Raw genomic sequence first — 11,260 nt, forward strand, 5'->3', positions numbered from 1 at the left:
ATGTCGAGCATTGTGGTGATGAGGACTAAACCCCCCTCATCACAGTGACCAAAATTTAAGTGTCATCATGGTCAAAGCTGCAAATAACAAACAGCATGTATGATCCCTGCTCCCAACACATCAAACACTTCTGGGGCAAACTAGTGGTTGTGTCCCATACCCATAGAGATGTGGTGAGGCTAACAGTGCTGTGAAAACATAACACACTCTCGGCCATGTGCAGACAAGCACCACACATGGGGGCTGACAATGCATACAGCGTACAATGACACAACAGCAGAAGTGACCATCACCAAGCATGCACGCATCTCGAAAATAGACACACCAATCAAAACAACATGTGTAGACTGTAGGTGTCAGATCCCAAACTCACATTCCATGCCAGCAATGGCAGCCAACAACCAGGATGAATGTGCACAATGATGTGAAATGACTCACAGGGACAGCATGCAAAATCACAGAAACAGCATCCAGATAAAGGCCCACAACAGCAATACCAATGCACTGGTGCAGATGCACAAACACAAACAGGCAAACTCACACTGCACATCGGACACAACATGTGTGTGTGTGTCACAGTATCCACAGGCAACTACACAACACATGAGGGGGGCTGAACCACAGTGACACTGATGTGGACACAGTGCCATACAAAAGTTAACCATCATTGGGACACCCTCAGTGGGCAATGAGGCGTTAGGCGATGAGAGGGAGCACAACAGACACATGTGACACAAGCTGGAATGAACACCAACTAACTCAGCAAGAGACTGACACACAACACCACTACCCCCAGGGAACAGACATTGGGGTGACACAAGCATGCATGACACCTCCACTGTGATGCTAAAGGCAGATGTCGTACAAACTGGGAAACCCAGACATGTGTCCTGTGCCACAAACGTACATCACACATACACAAACACAAATCACTCAGCATGGCCCCTCATCCATGGACAAACGGGAGCTAGGGGACCACCTATGCAAACATTCACATCAGTCCACCCTCAACACCACACACCCTGAACTGCAACAATGTGTATCTGTGAAGCCCACATGGACAGGTGACATTGCACATGCACCCATTACAAACACAGGAATGTTGGGAGGAACTAAGGTACACACACACATCACACAAGGACAGTTCACAACCCTGGAGAATGACAGACATACTGCACAGTATGAGGTACATGGCCATGACCTCAAAGCTCATGTAACCTTCAGAATCCCTGCCACAGTCCCAGGACGATGCAGATGCCAAGGAGAAACACAAGGCACACATGCTGACACCTGCCAGCATCGCAGCCGTGAACCCGACAAGTGGGAGCAGTAAACACACATACAAATGTCTCAATCACTAAAAACTACCACCTAGGGACAACTACATGATTTAGCAAATAAACAGGTGCATTGAGGAACCCTGACTGTGTCCCATCTGTGTCTGACAACATCATCACCACTCAGAACTGACAAATCCCAATGATGATACACCAATTAACAGTAGTGTGTCATGCACCCACACATCTGGTAGCCCATTGGAAAAGTAGTGGGATGAACCCAGTACCACTCAGCAAGCACCAACAACACGAACATATCAAGGGAACACTGTCTGTGTATGAACAGGGATGTGGACACACACACATGCACATACAACCCACACCATGGGCCCAGGCCATGTCACTGGACAACACACTTACTTGAGGGGACACAACTCCTGTGGGAGCCCAGCTGTGCCAAACATATTCACCGCAAGTCCCACTCATGTCTGCAGAACACTTGGCCAGTCAGCCATCAGTTACCACACAATGAAGGCTCTGGTCACAACAGCCTGGGTACGTGAGTCTTCCCTAAGTCATCTGCACATACCCAAAACATATGTCTAGCAAGTTGCACAGAGGCCCCAGTTGCTCCTATTACAATGATGCCCACACCTGTAGGTCCAGTGTTGATGAGCACAAAGTATGTGGAAGTGACAAATTGGACAATGGCAAGCACATCATATGTGCAGGGGTGCAAGCCACAGATGTGATCATGCAAATGAAATGCTCACAGAGAGATGTACACAAATAGTTGATCCTGACACACCCATGTAGCTGCAAAGGATGACATGGATACCCACCAGAATAGGATACATATCTCATGGACCACAGGGAGTACCTCACATCAACACATCAGTATTCAACATTGTAAACCAAGCATTACATGTGCAAGGGCATGTTATACAACATCAACATAATGTACAGCTAAATCAAGTTCACAGGGATAAAGAAAAAAGCTTTATTCAGCATATTAAAAGTGAAACGTCTGTTCTAACAAAAGGCCAATGGCCAGTCCATGTCCAAATGCCAAGGAGTGAACTAGAGTGACAAATTCAGTATATGAAAATCTAAACATCTGTGCAAACAAAAGGCCAATGGCCAGTCCATGTCCAAATGCCAAGGATTGAAGTAGAGTGACAACTGTCACACCTTGCTTGCCTGCACTGCTAAGGACCGGGGTCATCCCCTCGGAGGGGCATACCTGGGGGCAGGCCAGGCACCGCAGGGATAGGATCAGGATCCACTCCATCTGACCTGCCCATCTGACAAGCCGTGAGTTGAGAATACGCCTTTTGGAGCATAGGTCTGCCATTAAAACAAGAAAGCTTAATGCACCTTTGGTAGCACATTTTGTAGAAATGGGACACAAGGAAACCGATTTTGGTTGGTACATACTGGAAAAAGTCATTATGAACAAAAGAGGTGGCAACATGGAGGAGAAAAGGAAGTGTATATATCAATCCTAAATACCATCAGGCAAGGATTGAATTCTCGAGAAGAATGGGAAAAACGTATCCAATAAGATTTGCCTTATAATATCATGCAAAAAAATTTTTGGGTTATAAGTTTATATCTTGACTTCATCTGCGCCCCAGTTTCGTATGTATTCATTGTATAGTGAATATGGGTCTCTCGCGTAGACAGTGTGGGATGTATCATGATTTGATTCGGTCCGATGAGAATTTCATAAGAGATTGACTAGGAGGGTGTACTAAACCTATTAGCCGTTTGTAGACTTATGGTTGCCTAGTGGGCAACATCATTTGGTGTTTTTATTACTCACCTGGGTATTCATGGTAATGTTTAGGCACCACGAGACATTAGGGCATTATTGTGTGCAAAATTTGTATGCACCACATGACTTCATCACGTTGGTTGGCAGCTTAGATTTAGATTCTGACTGATAAAGCTGCTTTATTTTGACTTTTATTGTCCCCTTTTTTTATTAAATTTTGGGTGTAGGATGGGGCAAAATAAATACTTATTAAAAAAGTTTTAGATCTTATATTATTCAAATAAGATCGATGTTTACGATGTACCACATGCGGGTTTTAGCGAGACCGCCATCTCGAGCTGAGTTCATGATGAGGGCAGTTTTTAGCAATAATATGTAGGCTTTTTTTCGCCTTAGAATTTAATTAGTGACAAGTAACAAGGGATTATGCGCGAGTGGAACATTCGCTTTGCTGGTATTATTTGACTAAAGTATTTTTTAGCCTAGGTTAAGATGGCGTGCGCTTCACAAGTACTAGTCCACTTTCCCTTTCCATGAGGATTCGCATTATTAGAGAGCGATGGAGGACTATTTATAGGCAGGGCATTCGGCTTGCCGGGAACTATCGGTTGGCAGCGGAGACGTTTGGAGCAGGCTTGGAGACTTTTTATGTCCCGGTGAGTCTTAGTATGCACCTTCTGGGTAACGCTTTCATTGGTGCCTCATGGCAATGAGGAGGACACTACATGTTTGGTGCTTTGTAACCAACCTTTATTGTTTCGATTAGAATGGACATGAGGCAATTTATAAACCTTGTTGCCTTTATTTATTTATTTATTTCCGCTATTGAACAATTTTGGAGCCTTGAAAATGGGGACTAGGATTAGTGTAATGTTCGTTTTACGGACTTACAATCAAGGGTTGGTTAACATTAGCGCCCTTTGAAATTTCACGTTGTGATATCGTGTATATGTTCTTGTGTCCGCTTCTGGTAATGAGCGAGGGTTGAGCCTACAATAATATATATTGCATATCCCTTATATGAAGAAATAGGACTGTTTGCCGATGATATTTTTTTTAAAATTATGATTAGGATGGTTACTATAGGTTTTTTACATTTAGGCAGTTGGCTATATCGCAGGAGTTATTTCTTTAACCCACCAAGAGGCGGTCTAAGCTAATAGAAGATTTTTCGCCACAGCTTCAGGGGCGGAATGTAGATGGAGTTTTAGGAAGGTAGAAAGCCCTTTTGGATATAATGTAATGAGCATTATGGTGAGGGGTCGATGACTATGATAACAATAACAAATTATTAAAAAGAACCTTTTTATTTTAGGATTTTATCTCTCGTGATTGTAGCAAAACAGTGAAGGCTGATGCAACATCGTGTTTAGTTTGCCCGTTTATAAATTAAAGAAAAGAACAGATTAAAGGAAAGAACAAATCAAGGTATTGCCTTTTTTTAGAGTGGCCATAAAAGCAAAAACAAGAATAATGATTATCAGAATACAGTATAATGTTCGTATTTTTGTCGTTACTCTCTATAGGGAGAACACATATGTCATACCTCCCTTTTTACGTATTGTGTGATCTGGAGGTAAAAAATAACTGCACCAGAGGAAGAAATATTTCTCTTATTGGTTGCTGGAATGTTTCGCAACTGGTGGGTATTTGTAGAAAGTGTATGTGTGTGTGTGGATGCATGATATAAGATCTTTGGTACATGGTGTATGGATAGTTGTTGAGTCATCAAGCATGAAACCAAAATGGTAATATAAATTGATTGAATATATGGATAGATAATTACTTGTTTCTTGTGTATATATATGATCATTAGCAGTGGCTTAATGTATTATTATAACAATCAAATGTATTATAGCACAAGTTTTAAAATTGATTCCTGTATTTTAACTTTAATTGCATTTTTATATATTATTGTTTTTAGATTTATATTTATAAATCTAATATTTATATATTAGATTTATACTCCAAAGCAGTGCCTACATCCATGGGAGCGGAATGGGGGACAGGTGATGTCGGCAGGGCGGGGGGGGACACGGTCCCCACATCAGTGGCACCAACTGTCTGACCAGGTGTGGAGGATCAAATGCTAGGGGGGATGGCCTTAGCATTTTGGGGATGGTGAATCTGTGTGTGGGGGAACCCGGGGCAGAGAGTGGCGGGGGAACCTCTGGAGTGGTGGCCTGGGGGATGGAGGACGGAGACTTTGCCTTGGAGCGGGGGGTCTTGCTCTTCTGGCGCCGGGGGGACTTTCGGGTGGGCGTCTCTGTCTGACTACGCCTGGGGGAGGGTGTCCAGGTGTGAGGGGCACTCCCTTTTGTGTGTGGGGACTTCCTCTTCCCCTTGTGATCAGGATCTGCAGGGTTGGTGGGGAAGAGGCCAAGGTCACAGAGGAAGAGCTTCTGGGGGGATGGGGTTGCAGGTGAGGCAAGGGAAGGGGGCTGGGAGGGAGAGGTCTCAGAGGACTGCGGAGTGGTTGTGGATGACTGTGTGTGTGTCAGCAAACCAGCCCTTGTGAATGTGGAATCAGTCCCCTGCGCTTGCTTGTGTGGACGTCTAGACTTTGGTTTGCGGGGTTTCTGTACTTGGGACAGGTAGGGTGCTAGGAATCGTGGGTGGTGCAGGGGTAGGAGGGGTGCGGGACTGTTGGAGGAGGGACACTGCTGCCGTCAGGGAGGAGGCCACGGACTGAATGGTCCTCTGTAGGGCAGACATGCCCGAGGAAATGCCCTCCATGAATGACACCAGTTGTGTCAACAGACCTGTGTGTGCATGGAGGACCTTCAGCATCGACGTCTGTCCTACATGGATCTGTTGAAGTAAGTCCACAGACTCCTCACTCAGGGCAGCAGGGGACACAGGGGCAGGGGGTGCGGTGCCTGGCACAAAGGAGACATTCTCACGAACACGGGAGCCCCCAGGGACCTCTGGGATGGGAGCCGATGGGAGGGAGGTGGTGGTGGCGGTGGCGGTGGCGGGGGCGGGGACAGCCTCACTAGCTGGGGTTTGGTGGCTGCTGACACCCGCCTCCACAAGGGAGTCATCCTCAGAGCTGCTGTGGCCCTCAGCTGGTGGGGATGGTGCTGACGACTCCTCTCTGTGGCTACACTCGCCCTCCGTGCCACTGGGTCCACCTGACTCCTCTCCTTCTGTCCCTGTAAGGCTCTGTGGCTCCTCCTGGTCCGTGGAGCTGTCCCCTCCTGTGGATGTATCTGGATAGGAATAGGAAGAGAAAAACATCAGTCACCTGCACCGACTGCACACACCACAGTGAGTACATCACATCACAGGGAAAGCCCTGGTATCATCAGCTGACCACAGCTCAAAGTGCCAACACTGTTTAGGATAAGACAATTGTCATTCTCAACATCAACCATGGCACACATATCCCTCCTTGACTTTCACACATATGTCCGTTGCATGTTGGATGCTAACACCCCAATGTGCCAAGATGCACCACCCACACATTACTTGTACATGCAAGTGAACATGTAGGAGTATGTCACTATACACACAGCACATCTCTTGCTACTGACTCAGTACAGGTGTCCGGATGAAGGGATGGGCAGAGACTCATTCCACATGCTTGTGATGCATGCCAGCAACACACACTATGATGTACTCCTGTCCTGATGGGCAATGCCACAATGTGGTGCATGGTGCACACTTGAACATAATGCAGGCTTACTCATAGCAAGTTAAATGCCATGGCACTGGGATGCCCTGAAAGTCAGTCAACACTGTCTCCTGTCACAGGGGCAGGGCATCCAGACAACAACAGTATGCGCTGACTCACAATCCAAGCTCTGGGGTAAAGCAAACTCAGAAGATGACCGGCGCACTTGCCCATCCCATGCAAACAACATATCCAGGACCCAGAAGATCCCACATCATGCAAATCAGACGTATGAGTCGCAGCAAACACTAATCCCTGTACATTAACACATCACAGTCTGTCATGCATGTAACCCAGCTGCATGAAGGACAAAGTTGCATACACCATTGTGCGCTGTCAGATGATCACACACCTATATATCACACAGGTCTTGCCTCTCACAGTCACATTGTAGATGTCATGCTGACCCTCTGAATCATGGACACCCCAGTTGTACGTAGCAACAAGCCACACTCTAATGACACAGAGGCAGACACCTGAGGGCACATGTCACTGAGCACAACCTGCAATTTCATACACAGGAGTGGGATTACAGAGTGTTTCTAAATGCCCTTGAGGGGGAATGACTGGCCAGGACTAAGTGAAACAGTGTTTGGCCCTGGACAGTAGTCAGGTGGCTAAGCAAGTGTGACATACTTGCTATACATACTCCTGAGGCCCAAATATTGGAGTCCCCTGCTGCATGGGTTTGTTTGGAATACCCCAGCCACATGTTGCGAGTCAGACCAGTGATTGGTACACATCTCAAGGGCACACACAGATCACATGTCAGATCTCAAGCATTGTGTAAACAATTGACTCACCCATGAAACACACAACAGATTCACGGGAACTGATGCTGACCGGTACCTGAAGCATAGCTGACTGCAGGGACACAGTGCCCTAGTGACACAAGCAACAGATTGTAGGGGCCACACCTGTGGAACAGATGAGGAGGGTGCATCACACAAATGAGGGACCTGAGTTTGGGACTACAAGAGCTACGTAATGTGGAAGTGTGACCAGGACAAAAGACTGCTATTTGCATGTCAAACATAGTACACAGATCAGACATGGACTCATCCCCTTCCTGCTGCTGGCCTTCAGCTGCCTATCCAGGTCCGGGAAGACCACCGCCAGGATACGGAGCATGTGGGGAGTCAGGGTCCGGTGTCCACCCCTCCTGCGTGGAGGTGACAGCTTCAGCTGGACTCTAGCTATCCTCCGGGTCCAGCCCCCGAAGGTCCTGCCACCTCTTCTGGCAGTTGCGGATCCGGTGCTTATAGACCCCCACAGAACAAACAGCCCGGGCGATGGTCAGCCAGATCTCCTGCTTCTGGTGGGCATCAACCTGTGAGGAGGACAAAGTGAAAAGTACATTAACACACATGCCCCATATTGCTGCAGCACACATTTGTATAGACATGTCATCATCAGAAAGGGAAATAAATTACACAGGTTGTGCAACCATGGGGATTGCAAAAGCACATGCATGTCTGACATGTTAACAATGCCTGGATAGTTTAATTTTGCTATAATGCACTTTAGCAGCAGGAAAACTGTTCATTGCATGTACCTACACACTTTGGGGGATGAAAGTAGTCATTGAGAATGCTTGCCACTGGTGTACACACTGCTAGTACTGCTAGTCAGACAACATGCATAATTAGGAAGGCAGTGGACTGCACACTCACCTGCTCCCCTGGTTTCCCATAGAGCTTTCTGTACTCTGGAAGGAGCCCGTCCAGCAGGGCCTGGTTCTCCTCCTCAGTGAAGGCTGGGGCCTTCTCCAGAGTACGTGCCATAGCAGGAGCCAGAGGATGCATAGACAGCAGCAGTGGTAGCAGGGATGTGGTCCATTAGCATGTAGTGCAGGCAAGTGAGCTCCCTGGCGGCCAGCCAGCCTTATATCTGTGCTGTAGAGGCAGAATCTGTGCCATGTGTCCCAAGTGATAGGTCCAACAGGTTTGCATTCTATGAATCTGGCCAATCCATTTAAAAGTACGAATCGTACACGCCTTCCGCATCGTTCAAATCTTCACCTTCATGGAACACTTGAAATTGCAACATTGTTGTAGGCATCCAACTGAATTTCCAGTGCACAACTCGTACAAGTTTTGAATCCGCATCCGTTTCCATGACAGTCCAGAGCCGATGGGTGCGCCCGGCTCGTTCAACTCACTGTACAACGCATATTTTGAATATACACATGCACCCGTCTACATACGATTCAATGGCCAAGGCGTACGCCTGTCTCGGACCATGCCTGTCCGACGTGTATGCATGATAGTCACCTGCGTCGGAGCTCATTGCATTTAGTGACAAAGCGTACGCACGGTTCGGACATGACCCGTGCAATGCGTACGCATTGTCACCCGTGTCGGACCTCATTGCATTCAATGACAAAGCGTATGCACGGCTCGGACATGACCCGTGCAATGCGTACGCATTGTCACCCGCGTCGGAGCTCATTGCATTCAATGACAAAGCGTACGCACGGCTCGGACATGACCCGTGCAATGCGTACGCATTGTCATCCGCGTCGGACCTCATTAGTGTGACTATTATACGGATGCAACACACATATACTGGCCATGGACACGTGTGTACACCTGCCACACTACAGCATTGGCCACACAGTGTCCCATGGCATGTGAGGCAGCATTCCCTGGGTGTTTGGGGGGGCCACAGCTGTTTTTCTGGCTGGCACTTTGTGCAGCCACTCCCAGGCTGTTCACGTGTACATGGAGGCAGAATCCTTTGTGTGTTGTGCACACTACCACTGTGATGTGCAATTGGACAGTAATGGGCATGAGTCAAGGCCACAGTGTCAGGTTGGATATGTGTAGGACATGTCACATCCACCCTGAGTCCTGGGGGTGATGGCATGTACATCACAGTGAGACCTGTAGCCACAATACTGATGTGCACCCACAGTCTGTGTGCATGTTGTGTCTCAGATGTGTCTGATCAAATGTTACCAATGGGTGACCGTCTCCACATCCATGTGGTATATGCATCAACCTTGGTGGGGTGTGTGTCTAAGAGACGTACATGTAGGGCCGGCAGGAACAACAGTGGCCACTACCTGTGGGACTTGCGCTTGCCTTGTGGTGTGTACGTGCTACGCCATGTCCATTGCTGTGTTGATGTGGTAATACAGGGAGCCTGGGTTTCTGCATGGCAAAGATCTGTGATGCCTGGGAGACATGAGGTGACATATGTGCCCAACAGCACATACCTCAGTACATTGTGTAATGTCATGAACTAGCATGTGATAGTGATCGTGGTCATGGCCACATGGGTAGATGAACTGACAATCTTCCTTTGTGCATCTCTGTACTGCAGGGCACCAGCTGTCCATCGTCCGTTCCCAGACCTTGCAACCTTGCAGGAACGCGACTGCATCAGACGGTACCGCTTCACCAGGCCACTGATTGTGGAGTTGGCGGAGCAGTTGGCGCCACATCTGCTACCTGGCCGGACATACCCTACAGCACTGACCCCAGAGGTGAAGGTGATGGCAGCCCTGCACTTCTTTGCTACCCTTACCTTCCAGTACACTGTGGCTACTGCTGGTGGTATGTTGCAAACGATGTTTAGTCGGGTGCTACGCGATGTCTTGGAGGGGATGTTGCAATTCCTCGACCTGTATATCAAGTTCCCGAGCCCCGATGAACTCCCTGAAATTAAGGATGCCTTTTATACACTGGGAAGGATGCCGAACGTCATCGGATCTATTGATGGGACACATGTTGCCCTGATACCACCACAGGCACATGAGCAGGCATACCGGAACAGGAAGCACTACCAGTCGATCAATGCTCTGGTGGTCTGTCTTGCTGACATGTCGATCACACATGTGTGTGCACGGTTCCCTGGTTCGGCGCACAATGCCTACATTATGAGGAGTAGTCGCATTGCAATGCTGATGTCACAAATGCCAGCTCAGCGTGCCTGGCTTGTCGGTGTGTACTGACTGTTTCTCATTGTGTGTGTTTGTCACTGTTGTATTCCGCACTCCTACAAAACTCAGCTACTTGTTCATTTATGTGTGTGTATGTGACTCCGGATACCCCAACATGCCGTGGTTGCTGACACCCCTCAGGAACCCTGTGACACCAGCCGAGCTGGGCTACAATGAGGCACATGGTCGGAGCAGGAGGGTGATTGAGCGGACATTCGGCCTCCTGAAAAGCCGCTTTCACTGCCTGGACAAGACCGGAGGTGCCCTCCCATATGAGCCTGCAAAGGTGTGCAAAATAATCCTTGTCTGCTGCATGCTACACAACATGGCGGTGCGGAAGGAGGTGCCTCTCATCCAGGATGACGATGACGACGAGCAACCTCCGGCACCTGTGGAGGATCCCGGCCTGGGCCAAGATGCCAGTGACGATGAAGATGATGGTGACGTCCGCTCCCAGCTCATCAACAACTTCTTCACCTGAATATGAGTTTCCAGGGTTGTTATGTGAATGTATGGCGGTAGCCTGGACTGTGTGGAGCCAGCTCTGTTGCTGTCTGAGTGTGTCTGTGTGCCACTTGACTGGA

General features: G+C 48.1%; 1 long non-coding RNA gene across 1 annotated transcript; it reads left to right on the forward strand.

The window, feature by feature from the left end:
* Positions 1 to 3,648: 3,648 nt before the first annotated feature.
* LOC146863118 (uncharacterized) lies at positions 3,649 to 4,816 on the forward strand. The gene is made up of 3 exons (XR_014978556.1): positions 3,649 to 3,710; positions 4,370 to 4,482; positions 4,581 to 4,816. It is a non-coding gene; the product is annotated as an uncharacterized LOC146863118 (long non-coding RNA).
* Positions 4,817 to 11,260: the final 6,444 nt, after the last annotated feature.

The sequence above is a fragment of the Triturus cristatus genome, chromosome 2_2, assembly GCF_964204655.1.
Source record: "Triturus cristatus chromosome 2_2, aTriCri1.1, whole genome shotgun sequence".
Taxonomy (NCBI): domain Eukaryota; kingdom Metazoa; phylum Chordata; class Amphibia; order Caudata; family Salamandridae; genus Triturus; species Triturus cristatus.